At 44.0% G+C, this 23,903-nt stretch overlaps 1 protein-coding gene and 1 pseudogene across 1 annotated transcript in view; one reads left to right on the top strand and one right to left on the bottom strand.

Moving 5' to 3' along the window:
- SLC39A2 (solute carrier family 39 member 2) overlaps positions 1-23,903 on the top strand; it is a 378,852-nt gene that overhangs the window by 235,251 nt on the left and 119,698 nt on the right. The gene's annotated exons all lie outside the window — the stretch shown is intronic.
- On the bottom strand, positions 20,976-21,715 carry LOC134406308 (angiogenin-2-like; annotated as a pseudogene).

Below are 23,903 nucleotides of genomic sequence, written 5' to 3'. Positions count from 1 at the left end.
TCTACATTTCCATGTGCCAAATTGTGCTGCACTGTTTGTCCACTTGGCATCTCCTCCGGGACATCCACTTGGCAGATGTCTGCCAGACTTACTGCATCAACTCTGATAATCCTGGGGATAAAGACGGGTGAGAGATTATAAGCAACCCCCCACTTATAAATGAGTTGAAGAAGGGACAAAAGAACCCTAGTAAGAAGAGAAGCAGTAAAAAAACAGATGATCAATGTCAATGTCAACACTGTAAAGAAGAGCAAGAACATAAAGAACATAAAGATAAATAAAGACATGAAAATGGATTACAAGAAATTATTCAATTTATTAAACAAAAGCGCTGGCATTAAATCTAAACTTAGTCGTATTAACTCCACAACTAATTCTGCTCCCAAACAGAATGAGGGGACTCTCTCTCCATGTAAGAACTTGGGCCAGGAGAATTGTATATCTCCCCCTCGCAGGATTAGGGATGATAAACCCGATACCCTCACAGACCTGGGACCAAAGTACTATTTGCTCTCAGGATCTAGAGGGGCAAGATCCTTGGGCATATGCCCTACATAAAAGCCAGTTACCACAGAAGTCAGCCTTAAGGGCACTGCTGGCCAGCTCTTCCTGGAATCTGAGGTTGAATCGATATAAATTAGTCTTTCCGAATGATCCCAAGCCAATGGGAAATCTAATCCAATATGCACTCAAGCTAAACTTTTTAAAGCTCATGGAAGGTGTCCTCCGGGGGACTCTTACAATTGCTAATGTGGACAGTGTAGAATATCTTTACTATAACGGCCAACGAGCTCGAGCAATTGTCACTTTCTCCAATTGGTCGACTACCAGGTGAGTCTATGACTGTAGAGAGAATATACTTTTGGTGAGAAGAGTTCAAGTTACTAGACTGTTTGAAAACTGGGCTCAACCCCAGCCACTGCTCCCCTGCCACATAAGCTGGCCAAAAAAATCTGGCCAAGATAAGTTACATAGTAATAAGGACCTGATTACTCTGGACAAACCAAAAAACGACACTAAGGAGACCCAGGATAATGTTGAGAATTTAAGTATGAACCATATAATCAGCAGATCCCGAAGGGGATCTGATGAACAAGCACCCTCAAATGGGACTTATTTCCAAGCACCAGTGGAAATAAACCTAATACCAACAATACCGTCTTATGGATTTGGAAGAAGTGAGTCTTCCAAATACAGTGGGATCATGTGAGCGAGCTAACCTAGCGGAAGACTATATTTCCCAACCTACAAATGATGGCAGACCATCGGCAAGGATGGAGGAATGGCTAGCCAGCAGATTCCTGGAGAATCATGAGCTGGGTACCTCACCCCAAAAGAAACAATACCCATCAGAGATCAAGGATGGTGGGCTGAGGAGTCCTGCACAAATAGTTAATAGTTGTGTGTTTTTAGGACCACGAAGCCCTCTGGCTCCCTTAGGGTAACACATAGACAAATGGATCAACCGCTTCGCCTCTTGTCATGGAATATGTTGGGCTGGAGAAATAAGTTTGTTGACCCTGACTTCATTCCCTACCTGCAAGCGTTTGACCTGCTGTGTCTTCAGGAAACTTGGCTTGGGGACCCCGAGGATGTGCACTTACAGGACTTCAAATCCCTTGCACTCCCCGCCATTGAGATGGGCAAGCATGGTCGCGGAAGTTGTAGTACTGCAATTCTCCTTTCAATGGACACGCGCATGGACATAAAAGATCTGACTGTAGTTATATCCAGACAGTACTAGTCAAGTCCTTTATGCATAATCCAGTAGTCTGTTTGAATGTATATGTACCTCCTATATCCATGAGCCATAACGATAACCAACTTTGGCCTGAACTGGATCGAGTACTACACCTGGTTGAAGAAATTTTACCTAATGCAGAGATATTGTTATGTGGAGATTTCAACGCACAAATAGGAAGTAGCAACGAACAGATATGTAAAGATCTGCTGTTGGATGAGGGCTTTGATATTATTCCACCTAGAAGCTCCTCTGACAAAGTTGTTAACAAATTTGGGGAAATTCTGTAAGATATCATGGTGTTAAGGATATGAATATACTAAAGATCCTTGAGGCTGGGTTAGCCTAATCACAGCTGTATGTAATATAGATAAGAACTGTGTATATATGTATATGTGTATAGCTTGTCTTGCTTTTGTCACTCTGCACAATGACACGGAACTGTTAAGAAGTCTGAAGCTAATAAACTTACTCTGCTAAGTAAGACCTGCATTGTGAGCTGTGTTTCTGAGCACAAATCCCAATGAAAAGTTCTGGCCCCAACACCTTCCCCCCTTCTTTCTAATCTTTCTAATCCTCGCTAAGCCTTCAGGCCCTGGGCTATTGAGTCATGTTCAGTGACCACCTTTTCTTGAAACGCCCCTGAATAGGATGTGGGAGAGAGTTCTTTATAGCCTACAGGCATCAATCTCTGCTCCTCCCCCCACAAAGCCATATTGGATGAATTCCTATTTGAGCAACACACACACACTCAGGCCTCATCTACACAAAGCAAGATATTGCACTTTGAAAGTGGTACGAAAGCGGAATGTAAAAGGCAGGAGCCACACTACTGCTTTATAGTGGTATTGAAGTGCACTGACCACAGTTGGGGCCATTGACATATACCATATACCACTCTCATACTGCTATATCCTGCTTAGTTTGGGTCCTGCCTTTTATATACCACTTTCATACTGCTTTCATAGTGCAATATCCTGCTTGGTGTAGAAGAGGCCAGAGAGAGAGAGAGAGAGAGAGAGAGAGGAATTTTTGGGCTGGTGGTGGCCTGCTCCTCTGCCTCACTCTGCCCCGCCCTCTTGGCCCGTGCCACCCGCACTTCGCCCACCAGCATTTCCACCCAGTGCTGCCTGGTATTTGGCCCACAAAGCCCATCCTTGACACGAGGGTCACACATGGCTGCCAACATGTAGACCCTCTCTGTTTGGATGGGCTCCAGCCTCCGCGTCAGGCCGTCCCTCAGCCTAGTCACCGCTTCGTGTACCTCGGGCTCGAAGCGCCTGCCAGTGACGGGATCCTTGTACTCCAGAAACTCTCCCATCTGTTTCTGGAGATGCCTGCATACAGGGATCACCTGGCTGAGGAGGGCAGAGCTAGTGCTCAGGGTCTCGGTGGCCTCAAGGAACGGCTGGAGGACCACCACCAGCTTGGACATGGCGTCCCACTGCTGCTTGCCCAGGGCTGGGTGGACGCCCATGTCCCTGACCCCGAACAAGTCCTGGATGGCACGCTGTTGCTCCAGCATGAGGTAGGTGGAGTTCCACCGTGTCACCACATCTTGCACTAGCCTGTGCTGTGAGAGATTCAAATCCTGGTGCTTCTCCCGCAGCAATCGACTGCCCGATGCTGTGGTGGAAATGCCCTGCCACCTTTCTGCAGCTCTCCAGGAGGTTACGGATACCGGCCGGGGACTGAGGATGGCCTTGCTGCCCATTCTGAGGCCATCCCTCACCACCAGGTTCAAGATGTGTGTGATGCAGCAGACCCCCTCAAATCCGCCATCACGCACCGCCTTCACCATGTTGGCTCCCCCGTCTGTGACCATGTAACCGCGGGTGAGCTTTTGCCCAGCTAGCCACCCATCCACCATGCGGTTCATGGCCTCCGTAATCTCCACCACCATGTGGGACTAGTTCATCACTTGCGTATGGAGGAGGGCCTAGCAGTAGCCCTCCTTGCCAGTCCCTCTAGTGCTGAATGCTTCTGCCCCACGGCTGCCCACCAGTGAGCCGTCAGGGACAGGTAAGCGTGCACTCCGCCCTCGCTGGACCAAATGTCCGAGGTGAAGTGCACCATCCATGCCTCTACCTGTCACAGACGACCAGCACTCTCCCTGCAGGAACGGTACAGGGAAGGCACCACCCACCTTCTAAGGGTGGTATGACACGGCAGCTTGGAGTATGGCACCACAAGCGCCATCAGCCTCTTGAAGCCTGCGTTGTCGACGAGACTGAATGGCTGGTCGTCCAACGCCACCATCTCACCGATGCAGGTGGTGATCTGGGTGGGCGTTGGAAAACGCCATCTTGTGGATCCATACTTCCCCCACACCATGTCTTCAAAGGTTGCCTGCCTAACCCTCGTGGGGATGGGAGATGGAGAGCTTAGAGTGGCAGCAGCAGCAGCAGCAGCAGCAGTAGCCTTCTGCTTTCCCCTTGAACCAGTCGCCTTGGAAGTGCCCGCCTCTTTCCCCAGCAAGATCGCCTGGTGCTGCCTCTGCAGATGCATCTTCAGGCTGCTGGTTCCATAATGCCCTGTAGCTGAACCCCTGCTTAGGGTGACTTTGCAGTGGTGACAGAAAGCAAAGCGGAGATCCGCTCCCACCTCATAGTGGTCCCACACTATGCTGGTCTTTCGCTTCCATGGTGACACCAATTGCCCGCCTGAGCTCTCTGGTGTCGCCACAGAAACTGGGGTTACAGCGGAAGAGGGGTGGGATGAGACTAGGGAGAGAGCCTCGGCCTGCTGCTGCCCCTCCTCAGCACCCACATCCTGGAGGACCGCCTCCTCCTCCTCCTCCTCCTCCTCCTCCTCCTCCTCCTCCTGCCACTCCACTGTCCTGAGGATCTCGTCTATCAGGTCTGGAGACAGGTCCATCAGCGGGCTTGTGGCCTCAAACAATAATGAAGGAGTTGGGGATAATCCTCCTCCTTCTCCTCTAATGGCACTGCTGCTGCCTGCCTCTTGCGAAGGGGCACTTTTCCCACCCTCAAAAAGAGAACACCGTTGGAGAAGAGGGTCCTCTGCCTGCTGCTTCTCCTGCTTCTTTTGAGGAGCAGCCAGCCAAGGACTTGCCTGTTTGATTTTCACAGCAGGAGAGGCTGCCTGCTTACTGGTGCCAGCCTGAGCCTTCCCTTGACCACCACTGCTTTCAGCACGCCCAGCCACAGACGGGTGCCTGCTCCCTCTTCTCATGATGATTATAATACTAATACTAATACTAATACTAATACTAATACTAATACTAATACTAATATATATTTGGGGAAATGGGACAAGTGTGTATGCTTTGCCCAAACTGGATTTGAAGAAATGCTCAAATGGTATTGGCTTTTTTGCACTTCACAATCAGTGCACACCGCACTCTTACACAATAACACACACACAGTCCAAGTAACACACACACACACACACACACACACACACACACACAGAGAAAGAGAAAGAAGAAAGAGAGGAATTTTGGGGGGTGTTTTTTGTATTTTTTTATATATAGAAGAAAGAAGGAAGATGAAACACAGTCACAGAACAAGGCTTTAAGAGGGGGAACGGGGTGGGGGTGGGGGTGGGGGTGGAAAACCAACCAAACAAACAAACACTCCAAAAATGAAAAATAAAGTTTATATAAAATCAAAGTAAGGGAAAAACACAGAGCAAACTAAGCAAACATTCACAAACAAACAAACACACTCACGCACAACCCAAGCTAAATCCTAATCCATCTAACTCCAAACACAGCAGCAGCAACTAAACTAACTCCTCTCTCCACGAACACCAACCCCACAAAGAGACAGAAAGGAGAAAGGTCTCAGGGTGGCTCTGCCTTAGTACCCCTTCCAACGGTGTGATTGGAGGATGCTTCATGAGGTGATCACTTCTCATCAGGATTGAGAGTTGAATCTGACTGTCATCACTTAAAAAACCCCTTACCCCCTCCCGCTTTTAACATTCTAAACAAATTAATAGCAAGCAAACCGCACCACGCAGAGTGCTGAAAATAGGCTCAAATTGACCCCCACCCACGACTCTCTAAGCACACCAATTTTCAAATAGATAGCTTTAAAAACAAAAAAGTTATCCACTAATCTTTTCCGCAGTGCAATCCTATTGGCGAAAAAATCCAAAATGGCGGGCGGATCACTCCGCGAAAAGAGGAGCGCTCTGCTTACTGTTGCTTCTCTTTGCCATGCTTCTCCAGCGCCCTGATTTGTTTCTCCTCCGCCTCAGGCGAAGGCGGATCACCCCAATTCGCTGTTGCTTCTCCGATCCTAAGAGAAGCGGATCACACCCCTATGCAGGAGAGCCATGAGGCTACGCTCTGAGGTCTCTGAGATTGCACAGAGGGTGGGGGGGAGAGGAGGAGGCAAGAAGGAAGAAGAGTTTTCTTCCCTCCCAGCTTGCTAGGAGGATTCTAGCTCCCCTTTCAGCAGGAGAGATGAACTGAAAAAGGGGTTTGAAATCAGGTAATCTGGAATGAGTGTGGTAGATATCAGGCTGCCCACAGACAGAAATGTTCCTTTCTTTTGCTTTGCTTTCCTTGGGCTCTTTTGGACTGCTCATTTTCAGCACACTTAAGAGCAGCTAAGGCTGGCCACTGGATTTGAGAAGCCATTTGCATCTAAGGAAAGGCGTTTTAGCAGAAAAAGGACTTCAGTTTACTGAGACATAATTCTTTAAGGGGGAAAGGAGGACTGGAGAACACTTTGTACGATGGAAAAATACTGTAGCCACTTTTGAGCATTAATACTAACAGAGCATTGTCCTCTGTTTGAGCATTGGGCTCTGGGTGTGTGTAATGTAAATGAAGTCTCTGTAACTGTTCCCGCAGACAGGGGCCATCTCAGTTTCCTGATGACATCTCCTATCCTGCCTCATGGTTGACATTTATTTTCTTGCATGCTGACATTTACTTTCCTTCATGCTCTATTTAGTGAGCAGGTGGGTGTGACTAGTTGGCCATATACCAAATTCTAGGCCAGCCATATGACCCGGTTTGTCGAGTTTTGATGACAAATCCGGGAGGCGGAGGGGAAATCCGGATTTTCTCAATCTTCCCCAGCCAAAGAGCAGATCTAAGGGGAATTAACAAAAATGCTTATAACTCCATCATTTTTAAAGGTAAAGACATGAAACATGGCATGATGGTAGCTCTTAAGTAGGGCTTTAGTCATACCAAATTTGAAACAGATCCGTTCATCCATTGATTTTTTAGGAATTTTTTAAAAATTGTGGTTTTAAAATTATTACTTTTAATACTGCCATTTTTAAAGATAAAGAACTGAAAGTTGGTACCATGATAGCTTTTAGGTGGAGCTTTAGCCATACCTAATTTGAAACAGATCTGTTCATCCATTGATTTTAAGGAATTTTTTAAAATTTGAGGAATTAAAATTATTATTTTTCAAAAATGTTATTTTAAAAGATAAAGAGAGGAAATTTGGCACCGTGATTGCTCTTAACAAGGACTTTAGCTATGCCAAGTTTGAAACAGATCTGTTCATCTATTGAGTTTTAGGATTTTTAAAAAAAGTTTGAGGTTTTAAAATTATTATTTTTTTAAAATGACATTTTTAAAGATAAAGGGCAGAAAATTGGCACCATGATAGCTCTTAAGGAGAGAATTAGCCATGACAAGTTTTTGTAGGGTTTTTTAAAAAGTTCAAAGTTTTAACATTATTGTTTTTTAAAACTGCTGAAGCCATATCCTTCAAACTAAGGTTGTCAAACCTCCTCTTTGGGGTGTTGCACATTGAGCAGTTTCAGCCCTTGGCATTAAGGGGATCTCCAGTCTTTAGGTAAGAAGTCCTAGGCAAGCGGGGCACCTTTCCTGTTGCAGATTTGGTGTGCACTCAGGTACCTGGAGCTCAGCACAGGCAAGAATCCCACAAATCAAAATGTGGGAAAGGAGAGGTCAGTCAAAGCAACCCTCAGGGCGAAACAGAATCGGCCAGAAGCCTTTTTCTCAAATTTCCACATCATGGGCGATGAAGGGTCATCTTTACAGAAAAACTCTATACTGTTTAGAGACCAACAGTAAGGTGCTAGTCGAGAGAGAGGCTCTCTTCTCTGCGGATGCCCTGTTGCTGTGAATGCTGGAACCTGGCATATCATTGCTTTGCTTCGCTACCACTTCCCTTCCACTTCCCTTCATACACTTGTGAGCTAGGCTCTGACTGCAGTGCTGGGGTGCAATGCAGAACATTTGAAGTGCATACCAGAGAAAAATAGATAGATTTGTGGATTTGACTGGCTGGCATATCTCTTAGAGACAGAGTTAGAAAGAAGCCACAACTCAGAGATGGCTGTAGCTGAGCCCTGAGAGGCTGCTGTACCACACAGAGCCTTTTTAAGAGTGTCTCAGAGTCCAATTTTTGGTTCAGGCAGAGGAGGCTGGCTATAAGTTGTTGCCCTACCCCCAGCCACAGGGTACAAGTGCAAAGCCTGGCTGGACCTTTGGGAGACTTTGGCAGAGAGAGAGGGGGGTGGGGGATTCTTTGAGGCTGGAAATGTTGGCAGGCTGGCATAAGGCAGAGAGAGGCTGAAGGCAACCCAGATGCACCTGTAGCTTGGCCCTGAGGCTGGCTTTTAAGAGTGCATCAAAGTTGTGCAGGAGGAGAGGTGGTGGAGGCGGCTGGGGGCAGAGGTTTTTAAAGTATTGGGGAAAAGGCGGGATATAATAATAATAATAATAATAATAATAATAATAATAATAATGGTGATGATGATGATGTAAGAGTCACCAGACATGACCAAGCAATAACCTGCAGTAAGCAATATCCCAAACCACAAGTGTGCAGCCTATCAGGACCATTGGGAGACTTTGTGGGAAGGGGAGAGAGAGAGATTGTTTGAGGCTGGAGGCTTTGGTTTGTCTGCAATGACATAGAGTGAGAGACAACAGAGGCTGCACAGACAACCCAGAGACATCTATTGTAACTTAGCCCAATGGTGCTGGCATGAAATGCAGGGCATTAGGAAGAGGGTCTCAGGGTCGCATGTTTGTGCAGGAAGTAGACAGGAGTTCAAAGTCTGAATGTGCGAAGTGGTTCCAACACACAACCCTTGAGAAGCTAATGTATATAAGTGAGAAGTGTGAATGGGCAAAGTAGTTTTCACTGCCACAACACCCACCCTAATTTTAGAGAAGAGAAACTTGTGATAATTATACACAAGCTTTTTTTTTTTAAAAAAAATGTAATTAAAAAAAGCCAGCCATCCGGGCGGCCAGTAGCAAACCCTGTTAACAACAACAGCAGCTTGCAATGAGTGAAGATACAGTCAGAAAAGATATTTGAGGGAAGGGGAGAAAGGAACACACAGAGTATAGCAAAAGCTTCACTGTACAGCAAAACCTACAAAAGTAGGAGTAAGTGAAGTTAATTTCAGATACATTAAATCTCTCATTTGTTCGTTATGTCAGTGATTTTAACATTAAGATGTAATGTAGAACAGATTTGTCTTAAACGTGTGCCGTAAAACCAGACATGTGACCAAGGCTACGTTCGGGTGGGCGCGCCCCCTTGGTGCTGGACACGCCCCCTTGGGGGCTGACCATGTTGTCCTCCTTTTTGGTTTCCAAAATATGGTCACCCTATTTCAGCAGGATTTCAGTTATTATGCAAAATAAACCAGAAGCAATACCTGTAAGAGGGAGAGGGCCAGGTATTCCCATTCAGATGCCAATGCAGGCAATGTGCTCTCGATGAGTGGGGAGCCATAAATGGGACGTCTTCTCACATTGGCTTTGGCCCTGATCGTGTAAAGGGGTCTACTCATATTCCAGAGTCCCCACCATCACCAGCAGCCCTTTTACTTCTTTTGCTGCCACCATATTCAACCTCACACTGAACTGCCTTGAGAACTACCACAGCCCTCAAGCAACAGGCTGTTTTTGGAAGATTTTCAGCAAAATTCTCATTGAACGAAAGAAGGATCCCCGATGTGGAAGGAAGAATAACGATTGGTGGAAAGCTTTGCATATGGCTGCTGTAGGTTGGCATTGGCTGATGCACTGTGATTTCCCTGGAGCTGGTACACTGCTCCGAGCCCCTGTCCCAACAGCATTTTTGCTTATTGAAATGTATTGCTTCAAATGAACACAAGGTCATGGGTTTGCACGCAAAGACAAATGCTTCACATGCAAACACACAGACAAGGCCCTGTGTCATGTCCCAAACAGTCACATCTTCAACAGAGGTGGATGCAGAACAGACCTTGCTTTAGGTCAAACCTTGGAAGACCACCTAGACATTGTGGCTCATTTAAAGATCATGGCAGCAAATGCCTTCCCTCTGTCTGGCATTAGAGTCAGTGCTCCATATACAAATATTGGAAGAACGGGGTGGATCTAGATGATGAAAGGGCATAGGCAGCAATTTCAGAGAATTTGGGGTCATGGAAAATACATTTTGATTTTTCACGTTCTCTACATTTCCATGTGCCACATTGCGCTGCACTGTTTGTCCACTTGGCATCTCCTCCGGGACATCCAGCCTCCATTTTGCTTCGGGTCCCATGGGGCCTGGCTGGTCTCTCTGTGTATATTAGGAACCTGTGTCTAAAGGAGACTTCCAGAGACGTCCAGGCAGAAGGAGAAACTTGGGCCTCCACCCTGCTTGACAGATCAGGTAAGAAGACGGTCTCCTGTCCTCCGTTGTGAACATAAGAAGTGCTGTGCTGGATCAGACCATGGGTCATTTGAGTCTAACATTCTGATCACACAATGGCCAAGCAGCTGTCAACCATAGGGTGACCAACTGTCAGGATTTCCCCGGATTTGTCCTGGTTTTTGTTCTTTCCATGGTGTCAGGGGGGATTTTCTATAATTTTCAATAATGTCCTGGAATGACACACCTTCCCTTTTAAGGCTGCCATTAGCATGGCAGGAGGGAATGACATGCTTTCTTGAGGCACATCATCCCCCACCCCGAGCTCCAATTGAGGCCTTAAAGGGGAAAGTGGGTCATTCGTGGACATTATAGAAAAGGCCCCAATTGGAGTGGATGGTGGTGGTGCAGAATGAAATCCTTTCCCCTCCTCCACTCCAATCAGGTTCTTTAAGGTGGTGGGGGAATAACATACTTTCTGCAGGACTCAGAAAGCTGCTTCCCCACACACACACTAGGTGTCCTCTTTTTTGGTTTCCCAGATATGGTCACCCTAGTACTATGACTGTTGTGGTTGTTTATTATGTTATAAAAAATAAAGAAATGGTTTTATATAAGTGTAAGTTCCTTTTTTAGTATTTAGTATATTATTATAGTAGTTGTGTGCCTTTGCTACTCATTGGTTGCTATCATTTACTTTTTGTGAACCGCCCAGAGAGCTTCGGCTGTTGGGCAGTATAAAAAAGTAATAAATAAATAAATGTGACCGGGGCCACGCCCCCTTGGGAGCTGGACATGTTGAGTTGGCACCGCCTTGGGGGTGGGCATGTTGGGGTGGCCACGCCTCCTGAGGGTGGCCATTTTGTCCTCCTTTTTGGTTTCCAAAATATGGTCACCCTACTTTATGTGCACAAGCAGAGAAAATTCTGGGTGGATCCCCCTGCTCTCTTATAACTATTTCTGGAAGTGGAATGCATGCCAGGGATATCAGGCCATGTAGGAATGAAAAGGTAAGACTAGAGAAGATCTACATTAGAACTCCTAGACTGTGTGAATCAACGCCATGGCAGTATTTCTTCAAAGCACAATCATTTCCATTGAGGAACACACTGATGAATGGGGTGCAGTGTCTACCATGTTTATAATGCCACAGAAAATGGCAAAGTGTTCTAATTAAAAGAGGAAGAGACTGAAAGGTCACGTGGGTGTAATTGTAATTCTGGCTCTAAAGCAAAAGGCATGTTTGATAGCCACTGCAATCCAACAACATCTGGAATGCCACATCTGTATCAGAGGCAGTAAACTATATACAGCAATTGTTGGGGAGCATGGGTGGGAGGATGCTGTTGCACTGTGTCCTGTTTGTGGGTCCCTGGTCGGCCACTGTGTGATGGACTAGATGGACCCTTGGCCTGATCCATCATGGTTCTTCTTATTTTCTTATGTTCTAATACAATTGAGTAGGTGAGGGGCTGAGATGGGAGCTGTCTGTTGATCTTTCCTTCTCAGTTCTTAGTTCTATTTCTCTTCATTTGTTTCTTCAGATGGCTGCAAAGGGATCCTGTGTGTTCTGGTTCCTTTTCGTATCTGCCTGGATAGTGAGGAAGAATGATGCAGATGAGATACTTCAATTATTCGAAACGGATGAGTATTATCCACCTGATCTTCCACCCTGCAAAAATAGTATGGTGAAAATACTCGAGATCTACCTCAAGATCAATTCTTACAGTCCTGCCGCGGTCAGAGAACATATACCCATCTGCAATCCAAAGTTGAGATCACTTGCTTATGAAGAAAGCCTCTCCTCTCCCCTTCCGAACACCGTATGAGTGTATGATGATGGAATGTTCCTTGCTTTCACCCAAACAGAAAGGATTATGGTTCTGTGTCTGAGCAGAGAGCCGGTTGCCTTCAGAGGCGTCGACAAATAACCGAATAAGGCTTTCTTCTCTTAGCTTCTGAGTCAGAAGTATAGACATAGGCTGTACGAGATCTAGAATCCTTTCCAGTTCGATTCTGCCTTGGCTGAACTTGACTGTATCAAGAGCAAAACTTCCTTGTCTCTCCCTTTGGGGTCTATACTCCCCCACGTGAGCCCCAGCACCTCTTTTCTATTAGTATAATTTGATTTCCTTTCATGTTTTTCTTGCTATGAAACTGAATTAGCCAGCATGTCCAAGTTGTGGTTTGTGCCCCCCATGTCAAAATGGATGCCTTTACTAAAATAAATATTTTCCTCCTTTAAGCGTGAGATTGAGTCCTTGGTTCCTTGGAAGTGTATGAACAAACTATCGCTTAGATTGGAGGGGGGAATTAGGGGAGCCTCACCCACCCACCGCAAATTTCTCTTCAGTGATAGTCTTGCTTTTGTAATTACATTAAAACAACAATAAGGTGACCATATTTTGGAAACCAAAAAGGAGGACAACATGGCCGACTCCCCAGGGAACGTGCCCACCAACATGTCCAGCCCCCAAAGGGGCGTGCCCACCAGAACATGGTATTGGTCACGTCTGATTTCACAGCACACAATTAAGACAAATCTGTTCTACATAACGTCTTCATGTTGAAATCACTGAAATAAAGAAAAAGTGAGTCATTCAGTGTATCTGAAATTAACTTCTCACACCTACTTTTGTAGCTTTTGCTGTACTTTGAAGCTTTTGCAATACTCTGTGTGATACACTCTCCCCTTCTCTCAAATATCTTTTCTGCGTGAAAATCTTTCACTGGATGACCATAGTCTCATGTTTCTGAACATCTAAAACTCTTTTCCCATCACCTTTCTCATATTCATACTCACAGATTCAGCATACTGCTACCACTGAACAAATGAAGCAGTTGACAAGTTCAGAAAAATCTAATACAAGAAACTAGCAACCTAGCAATCAGAAATATAAGATACGATTACCCTGCAAACATTAGCCATGGAACAAAATGGACCAAAGGCTTGCTGTAGTCATTTCTCTCTAGCACTTCTTAGCTTGTTTCTACTTCTGCTTTATCAATGAGGAACTAATCTAAAAATTTGTCATTCTACCTCTGGTTCATTAGCCATGTAAACAATACCATGTTCGTTAGCCATACAAAGAAAGGCCAGAACAGATGCTCATTATCACAATTTATTTTTTATATTTATTTATTTATTTATTACATTTAAATACCTCTCCATAGCCAAAGCTCTCTGGGCGGTTTACAACGGTGAATGCTAGACAAGGATCCAAAAGTCTCCTGAATTTACACTGCCTCAGTGTGCAGAGAACAGAAATCTCAAACAGGGACCCAAAGAAAACTGCCCAATGAAACCTCAGAAATAAGTCCCTCTGTAGCCCTCCATAGGCAATGGCCTGCATCATTTGTCACCTAGCAATTATATCAAAGGTACAATCTCAGGAGCACTTTGTAAAAAATAAATAAAAAATTGAAGTCCAAGGATATCATGTATAATGGATTGCATGATTTACATGTGTGTTGACAGTCCTAAAAGACTGGTGGGGCAGTACTTATCTTTGCAAATGGCATGCTTATTCCGGTTAGCAAGGTTTTTCTTCTACATATTTACACATTCAACCTTTAATAACATTTCCCATCAAATTAGGTGGTACCGATCACTTTCTCAACTTCTCCATGTTGATGCTCTTCCTCCTCTTTTGTATTTGATTATCAAATATAACGTCCAAGTAGAATGAGGCATCGGAAGCAAAATGGCATCAAAATATACATGAATCTTTGCTTTTTGTTGACAAATTCCAGAGGAGGAGCCTTTTAACTACTACCGTAATGAGATTTCACATGGCAAAAAACATATGTCTTTCAACAATTTACATTTAACTCTGGCAGGTAACACACCAGTAATATACTACGTTTATATTGGCAACCTTCCATACTTGTAAAACTCTTTTTCAAGGTTTTGATAGTTGGATTTGTTTTTGGCTTCCAACTTCTTTCATGTTACCTCTAAGAAACATTGATCCATTGAGATGACTAAATCGAATTATATGCTTGTCACAAGCTGTGCATTATCAATGCATTTCCACATAAATCACTCCTTAATTTTTCTCTCACTCCTTGTACCCATATCTAAAAATTCCTGAAAAATAAAGGCAACATTAAATGTATCCGTGAAGCAGCAGAACATGATTGTATCCAGAGTCTCAGCTGTGACAGCACTATTATTGAACAACCACCAACAGGGTTCTGAGCTCAATTCACATAACAACTGTCAACCCAATTCTGACCTCTTAAAAGAGAAGCGAAATATTTGGGCTAAGATGGGATGCGCTGCTCATGTAGGAAGAACAATCAGAGAAAACTCAACCTCATGGGGGCCCCAGCCCTAAATCCCAAGATTATGGTCACACGTCCACCAAATCTGGGCCAACACACTGTCTCCTTTAACCATGATATGTGTGGGCTATCATCTGTTCCATCTGAAAATACTCTTACCACATCCTTATGGAGGTTTCTTCTTCTGGAGTCTTCCTGTGTTTATGTCTAGCTCCTTTAGATGGTGGCCATGTGATTTTGAATTGAAAACTCTCAGCAATGCTATTATGTGCAATGAAACACCACCATCTAGTGGTAGAATTATAGTGCTACATCAGATTTACACACTGGAGACATCCCACAATAATTTTAAATACTACATTATCTCCAATTTTCTTAAATGTGAGATTATTGGGGGAAAGTGTGGGAGATGTCCTGCAGTTGATGATGTCATGTAAAGGACCTACAAACTTCCATGAGTGGCCAATCAGGAGTATGCAATAACTCACTCATGTAGAGAAACTCTTAGAATACACAAATTGCAATTCACAGGACAACTGAAGCCCCATTAATTTCATTGGGTCTACTCTAAGTTTGGCTAAGTCTGTATCCAATCCTGTCTTGAGGGGCCCCTTTCATTTATATCTTATGCAAGTTCCTTATTCAAGATTTTTCCTGTTATAGGATCAGCCAGTATTTTGTAGCACCATTGGCTGCTTATTAAAAGGGCTGATTAAACACGTCTTAGAAAAGCATTTACCAATACATTTTTGATAATGTTCTTTTTAAAGCTCCTCCCAAAGTTTTGGAGCATTTCTGTCTTCCACTGGAGAATATCTGGCAAAATAGCCTCCTGATCTTTCTCTTTTGATTCATTGCTTCCAATATGAACTAATGGTAGAATTTTATTCAATATTAAGGCTGTTTTCCTGAGAGAGCGCCTCAGTGAATGCAACAGGTTTTACATCTGAGTAGGCATGCATAGGCTTCAGAGTGTTTTCTGAGAAATGATCTAAGAGTATTTTTTTTCTGTCCTCACTAAAACTGTTAGAAAATTATGTAAGAATATTTGGGGAAATTCCATCTCCCATCATTTCCCCACCTATAAATAGCATGGACAATTTGGGAGACCATATTTGCTCAGTGCTGGTTTCCCATCTCTCCCCTATATGACTCAGACAATAGGGTGAACACATGGAAAGGAGGACAGGTCTCCTGTTCCTTTTAATAGTTGTATAGAAAAGAAATTTCAGCAGGTGTCATTTGTATATACGGAGAACCTGGTGAAATTTCCTCTTCATCACAACAGTGAAAGCTGCAGGTGCCCTGCCCTCTTTTAAATCTGGTCACTCTAGTATAGCTCCTGCAACTTTAACTGTTGTGATGAAGAGGGAATTTCACCAGGTTCTCCATATATACAAATGAGACCTGCTGAAATTCCCTTTTCTATTCAACTGTTAAAGATATAGGAGACCTGTCCTCCTTTCCATATGGTCACCCTAGCAAAGATCCAAAATGCATGAAATAGGTTGTCATTTGGTAAGTGACGTCGCTGAGAAGAAGAACCTTGTGAAATGATAATGCCACAGGTGTGTCTGTATAGTTAAGGCAAAGAGCATTTGACCATGTTCAAGGCCGAGCAGTCTAATTTTTTACAAAATCAAAATGATTTCTCCAAACTGTCTGAAATTCACCTTCATGTATCTCCTCCTTAAAAACCATAAGCTGACGTGATATCACAGACATGTGGTGAAGAAATGGCTTAGACAGAGAAGGTAGTCTACCTTAAAGTACCATATCTGATTACAAGGTTGGATCCAGACTGAAGAAGCTCTGTTGAAATCTACAGGATTTAACTTAGACATGGGCAGGATCTACACTACTGCTTATAATGGTTTATAATGGTTATAACTAGGCATGTGCTCCGCTCCGATTAGAAGCGCAGAAGCAGGAGCGAATTGGCCTGCTCCGCCTTGCCCAGAGGCAGAGTAGAAGCGGACCGCGGACCCCTAGAAGCAAGGTGAAGAGAAGCGCCCATTTTTCGGAGCTCCTCTTTCAGGCGGACCACTCCGATCGCCATCTTGAAACATTTCACCCATAGGATTGCATTGCGGAAAAGAATCGCGGATAACTGGGTTGTTTTTGAAGCTATTGTTCTGAAAATTCTTGTGCTCAGAGAGTCGTGGATGGGGGTCATTTTGAGACTACTCTCACCTCTCTGCGTCATGTGGTTCACGTGCTATATTTTTTTAAAAATCGGGTAAACAAACATTATAAACAGGGAAAGCATGGGTCAAACGGCGGTTTTCGCCCATAGGATTGCATTGGGGAAAAGAATCGGGGATAACTGTGTTGTTTTTGAAGCTATCGTTCTGAAAATTCTTGTGCTCAGAGAGTCATGGATGGTGGTCATTTTGAGACTACTCTCACCTCTCTGCGTGGTGCGGGTCGCGCGCTAGAATTTTTTAAAAAACCGGCGGGAAAAATACCTTTATCGAAGGGCTGTGGGGCAGAGTCAACTCCCGGTCATGATCACATGATCCCAAAGTTGGAGGAGGGGATAGGCAAAACGGGTAACTTGGGATTCTGGGAAACTTCTCTTTCTTAATCTGAACAGACTTTTCCCAGTGTTTTTTAAAACAGTAGCCCCACCAAATGCACAAACACAACCTGAAATCATATACTAAGCCAATAATAAGAGAGCACTGCTACCCACCCTAACTTTGGGGAACAACTGAAAAGATGTGGTGCAAGGGGACGTGCCCCCACTCTCTCCTGTACTTGGAAGGCCATCAGAGCCTTCCAAAGAGAGTAACCCGGTGGAGCAATGCCTATCATGAGTTGAAGTGAGCGGTCTACTTCTCTTAGTGGTGGAGCAATGCCTATCATGAGTTGAAGTGAGCGGTCTACTTCTCTTAGTGGTGGAGCAATGCCTATCATGAGTTGAAGTGAGCGTTTACTCCTCAGAGCTGTTGGTGAAGCAATGGCTTTCATGAATTGAACTGGCAGCTGCTTCCCCCTCCCCTGGGCACGTCCCCCTATTGCTGGTAAAATACAGATATAGCCTTTTTAAAAAAGTTCTTCTTGTTGTTTATTCAGCAACACTGCTGCTTTTAATTCCACCCCTCCTTTGTTTATTTATTTATTCCATTTTATATGCATTACTGGCTTATCCTTGGCTCATTTCCTTATGCCCCCAGAAATATCTGCTGCCTGCCTGCCTTCCCTCCCTCCTCCCCTGCCCACCTCACAGGGATGTTGTGTGTGTGTGGCTTTGACTCAGGGGAGAAGTCCTTCCTGCGCTCACTTAGAGTTTTGGAAGTTCCGAATCCATTTTTCAAGTGTGGAAGAAGATTCATTTAGGTTGATCTCTACTCCCCAATTCATGGCATGTTGGGATTTCCTTTGAAATGGCCCCATTGAGATGTCTGCAGGTTTAAGCCCCGCCAAAAATCAGGGGATGATGGGACTGCCTTGAGTCTCGGTGTGCGTAAGTATCCCTGGATAAGCTTTCATGGTGGTGAGTTTGAGGTTTCTAATGTGCAAATTGACGGAGCTATGGAAAGGGGTGTGAATGGGGTGTTGGATTTTCCTAAATTCCCCAAAAATCAGGGGATGATGGGACTGCCTTGAGTCTTGGCATGCGTATGTATCCCTGGATAAGCTTTCATGGTGGTGAGTTTGAGGTTTCTAACGTGCAAATTGACGGAGTTATGGAAAGGGGTGTGAATGGGATGCCCGATTTTCATAAATTCCCCAAAAATCAGGGGATGATGGGATTGCCTTGAAACTTGGCATGCGTGTGTATACCCCCATGAGGTGTCATGGTGCCAAACCTGAGGTTTCTAACTTTCACAGAAAAAAAGTTGTATACTTTTTTAGCTTAATGCAAGCCTATGGGGGGGGGGAACGGAGCTCCGATCCGGATCCGGAGCTCCGAGCGGAGCGGAGCTGCCATAGGCAGAGCGGGCCGATCCGCAAATCGCGGATCTGGAAGAGAAGCAGAGCAGGGGGTCCGTGCACACCCCTAGTTATAACAACTGTTCAGGCCCAGGATACATTACATATACTGTTTTTATACCATTTTTAAAGTGTTATATCCTGCTTGGTGTAGATCGGGCCATGATTAAGTCAATTCCCATTCTCGATGTACTGCTATCCAACCCATTGTAGACACATTGATATAGTACAGACAATACATGGTGGTTAAGCATTTTGAGCAAAACATGGCTTAGCCGTAGCAGGTTGTGTGAACCATTCCTAACCATTGTGGCTACATAATCACAATTTAAACATGGTTACTAACTACTTGCTGCAAAAGGGTTAGCATTCTAACCATGGCTTAGCATGTTGTCTGAACAGTTCCAGTCCCACCCTATTCCTTCCTTTTTATTTTCTTTCTTTCTTGATTGATAACTGGCAAATAGAGGGAGAAAACGTGGAGGCAGTGACAGACTTTGTATTTCTGGGCGCAAAGATTACTGCAGACGCTGACTGCAGCCAGGAAATCAGAAGACGTTTACTTCTTGGGAGGAGAGCAATGACAAATCTTGATAAAATAGTTAAGAGCAGAGACACCACACTGACAACAAAGGTCCGCATAGTTAAAGCAATGGTATTCCCCGTAGTAACCTATGGCTGTGAGAGCTGGACCATAAGGAAAGCTGAGCGAAGGAAGATAGACGCTTTTGAACTGTGGTGTTGGAGGAAAATTCTGAGAGTGCCTTGGACTGCAAGAAGATCAAACCAGTCCATACTCCAGGAAATAAAACCAGACTGCTCACTTGAGGGAATGGTATTAAAGGCAAAACTGAAGTACTTTGGCCACATAATGAGAAGACAGGATACCCTGGAGAAGAGGCTGATGCTAGGCAAAGTGGAAGGCAAAAGGAAGACGGGCCGACCAAGGGCAAGATGGATTGATGATATTCTGCAGGTGACAGACTTGACCTTGGGGGAGCTAGGGGTGGCGACAGCCGACAGAAAGCTCTGGCGTGGGCTGGTCCATGAAGTCACGAAGAGTCGGAAACGACTGAACGAATAAACAACAACAATTCAAGGAAATTGCAGAACTCTTGCCCTACCTGTTTTTGATGGCAGTGCTAAAAGTGGCCAAAAGTGACCCTTGCTTTTTTGATTCCATTCATCCCCTATGGAAGAGCTTGGTTTGGTTGGTTGTTGTTTGCAGGGGTGTGTGTGTGTGTGTGCTGAGCTTCCTCTTATATTCCTAATCAAAAAACCTGCTAGTTTAAGACAGAGTTAAGGCTATCTCATAAAGCTCCATGTAATGATATGCTTTAGTTACTAGATGGTGCTGCATTCACTTGTATCTGGGCAGAGTCAAGAGTTTCCTGCTGATGTTTTTCTTGTTGTTTGAAAGTAATGAATGAATCCATAAAATCGAATTGGATTTCTTGAGCTCCAGATGGATTGGGGTTGATCTGATGGGTAGATTCCCCCCCACCCTATTCACCACTCAAATTCTGCAGGGGCTGCTGACATTACTGCATTTTCAGGTTTTCAGTACGATCCTTGTGGAATGAAGGAAATACAGATTTTCTTTCTAGGTGGGAGATCAACTCTTACTGGGGGGGAAAAGTGTGCATAGCTGAAAACCATTGCCTGTTGCCTGTAACATCATTGGAGTCAACTCCACTCAAGATTAAAATAGACATGATTTAGGGATGTATAAGAAATTTGTTTCAGTTTGAATTGCAATGTTTTTACTAACTAAATCTTGTATTTTTATGAGTGGGACATGTGCATTTTTTAAAATCTGCTTATTCAATTTTACTTTTTAAAATTTTAATTTTAATCAACTAACTGCTTTTATATCATTGTATCCACAGTGCTATTTTACTTTGCTGGTCTTGTGACCATAATAAATTACTACTTAGGGTGACCATATGAAAAGGAGGACAGGGCTCCTGTATCTTTAACAGTTGTATTGAAATGGGAATTTCTGCAGGTGTCATTTGTATATATGGAGAACCTGGTGAAATTTCCTCTTCATCACAACTGTTAAAGCTGCAGGTGCCCTGCCCTCTTTTTAAATGGTCACTCAAGTATAGCTCCTGCAGCTTTTGCTGTTGTGATGAAGAGGGAATTTCACCAAGTTCCCCATATATACAAATGACACCTGCTGAAATTCCTTTTTCTATGCAACTGTTGAAGATACAGGAGCTCTGTCCTCCTTTTCATACGGTCACCCTAAGTACTACTACTATTACTACTACTACTGACTTGGTCATAAACATGAGAGGAGAGTAACAAGAGAGAAGACTTTGAACTGTCTTCTGTTCCCTCCCAAAATGAATAAACAGAAATGAAATGAAACACTACACAGTGAAAATGTTATGCAACATATTTTCCCCAATTTATTCAGGCAGAGTAGGCATTGCTGGCTTAAAGAAACGAAACTTACAATAGGATATCCACAGATGTGGATGGTTCTAAGGCTGGGAAGGAAAGCTTTGCGAAAGCTCACAATCAAGTACAGTAATGTGAAAGCAAGGAAATGGCAATAAATCAGCATTAGACAAGATCAGTCCTACTACTATGACTCCGAGCGCAATTTTCAATGTAGGAGGAGCAGGAGAAGGCTGAATTCTGAGAATGCAAGCATTTTCATAGGTGCATTTCACATGCTGTTAAATATGACCTTCATCGTAGTGAACAGGCTTTCCGCCGGCACAACGAACAATGATGAATCTTTGCGAACTGTTCTCTCTGTACTTACAAGGTGGGCGTTTGGAACCACCAGTGTGTTTGCAGGTGGTGACGGAGAACTTGCTTTTACTACGCCGCAGTCCAGCGCCGTAGGGTTCTCCTCCTTTGCCACTCACAGCTATGGTTTCTTCTTGGAGCCATGGATGAAGGTGTTCACTTCCTTGCACTCTGGTCTGGTCATGCCACATCTTTGCATCATGGTATTGCAGTAATTTTTCCCAACGCTGCTCTTGGGATTATCGTAGTGTTGCCTTAGGAACGTCTTATAGTCGGGGGCGTAGGCTCCCGGTAGGAACACCACCACCACAATCAGGATTCCGAAGAGAGCCAAGGCATATCCCTTGAAAGATATCATATTGGCCACGCAAAAGAGACACCTGAAAAAAGTAGAGATGATGTGTAAATACTTTAGTTTGCCGCTGCGGGGTTTGACGCTTCTTGGAACTGTTTGAAACTGAAATGAAATTGCCATTTCAAACTCTCTTCTGCAAATGTTGTGGCAAACGCTCTGTAGTTGTGGCAATTCAGACATCTAGCAATCAATATTTGATATCAATTTAGACATAGACAGCATTTGATAATAACTGACCACAAGCATGGAGCAGATATCCACATTGTTAGCAACATCCACACTGTTTTTAATGCATATATGAACTGAAGGACAATTCTAGCAATTTTTTTAAGGTGCCCCACCATCAATTTACTCTATTTCTGTTTCCCAAACCTTCCTCTGTTCTCTTTCTCTCATCTGTCAAATTTTCACTTGCAAGCTCCTGGAGAACCTTTCTCCAACCTGGTGCCCTCAAGATTACAACTACACTTGGATTGCGATGTCCAACATCTCCCAGATAACATGCCACCACACCGCTGGATTTTGGATCACACCAAATTAGAAGAGACTGAACAGGAACAGCTAATGTTGATCCCTACCTTGGACCGTTGTGTGTTCTGCTCTTTCCAGGACACTCTGATCCCAGAGCTTCTCACCACGCATAAGTAGTCTCAAGCAATGATGTCCACAAGACGTCACACTTTTCTGGTCCAATGAAATTCTCCCACTGGAATGATTAGCAGGACAGATATAAATGGAAGATCTTCATACCCATGAGAATGTGGATAAACCACATGACCACATGTGGCAAGATCAAAGCAATTAGATGTATCAGTTGTGACCACAACATCACTTCCTTCTTCAAACTTCTGCCACCTGTAATTTTCCTACCTCGTGCTTTCTCTCTCCCAATTACTGTTCATCCCTCCGCTGCTCTTCCTATTTCCCCATTGGTCTTGTTCACTCCCTCCCTCTTCCATTCTACCTTCCTCCTCTTTTCTATCTTGCACTCATCAGGTTCCTGCCTTCTTTGTGGGCTTTAATCTCTTGCCACCCTTTTGGGAATCTGTGAGTGATCATCCCAATTCTCCAAGCGAGAAAACCTCCCGGCTTCTTTGGTGTCCTAACCCATTATTACAGAAATGCATAACTTCAATCTCATAGAAAGGTCCATTTTTTATTTTATTTATTTTATTTATTTATTGCCGAAGCTCCCTGGGCGGTTCACAAAAATGACTCCATCCAGGAGACATTCATGTTTACTGTAATGTCACGAGGCCATTGCAGTGGATGACTCCACTCACGCTTCCAATAAGAGCAGGCATTAAAAATGGGAGTTATTGAGCACAAGCTTCATGCAGTGACCTGCCTTGGGCCAGGCCTGGAGGAGGTGATCCTTCAGAAAACCTGTCCCCAAACCATTTAGGGCTTTGAAAGTTAATAACAAAACTTTGAATCAGATCTAGAAATGGACTGAGAGCCAGTGCAGATGGAAAAGTACTGGCATAATATTTTAATTTTTTAAAAATATTTTATTTTAGATGTATCAGAAAATAGAACAGCCCCCTAACAGTTGGGGTTTAAAGAACTGTAAGAGAAAACTTGGTTAATATAACTTTAAGGGGGGGGACACAAGACACACACACACACACAAAAGACAACCAGAGACATGTATTGTAACTTAGCCCAATGGTGCTGGCATGAAATGCAGGGCATTAGGAAGAGGGTCTCAGGGTCGCATGTTTGTGCAGGAAGTAGACAGGAGTTCAAAGTCTGAATGTGCGAAGTGGTTCCAACACACAACCCTTGAGAAGCTAATGTATATAAGTGAGAAGTGTGAATGGGCAAAGTAGTTTTCACTGCCACAACACCCACCCTAATTTTAGAGAAGAGAAACTTGTGATAATTATACACAAGCTTTTTTTTTTTAAAAAAAATGTAATTAAAAAAAGCCAGCCATCCGGGCGGCCAGTAGCAAACCCTGTTAACAACAACAGCAGCTTGCAATGAGTGAAGATACAGTCAGAAAAGATATTTGAGGGAAGGGGAGAAAGGAACACACAGAGTATAGCAAAAGCTTCACTGTACAGCAAAACCTACAAAAGTAGGAGTAAGTGAAGTTAATTTCAGATACATTAAATCTCTCATTTGTTCGTTATGTCAGTGATTTTAACATTAAGAACAGATGTAATGTAGAACAGATTTGTCTTAAACGTGTGCCGTAAAACCA

Source organism: Elgaria multicarinata, chromosome 11 (genome assembly GCF_023053635.1).
Source record: "Elgaria multicarinata webbii isolate HBS135686 ecotype San Diego chromosome 11, rElgMul1.1.pri, whole genome shotgun sequence".
NCBI classification, from domain to species: domain Eukaryota; kingdom Metazoa; phylum Chordata; class Lepidosauria; order Squamata; family Anguidae; genus Elgaria; species Elgaria multicarinata.
This window is presented reverse-complemented; position numbering and strand designations above follow the sequence as displayed.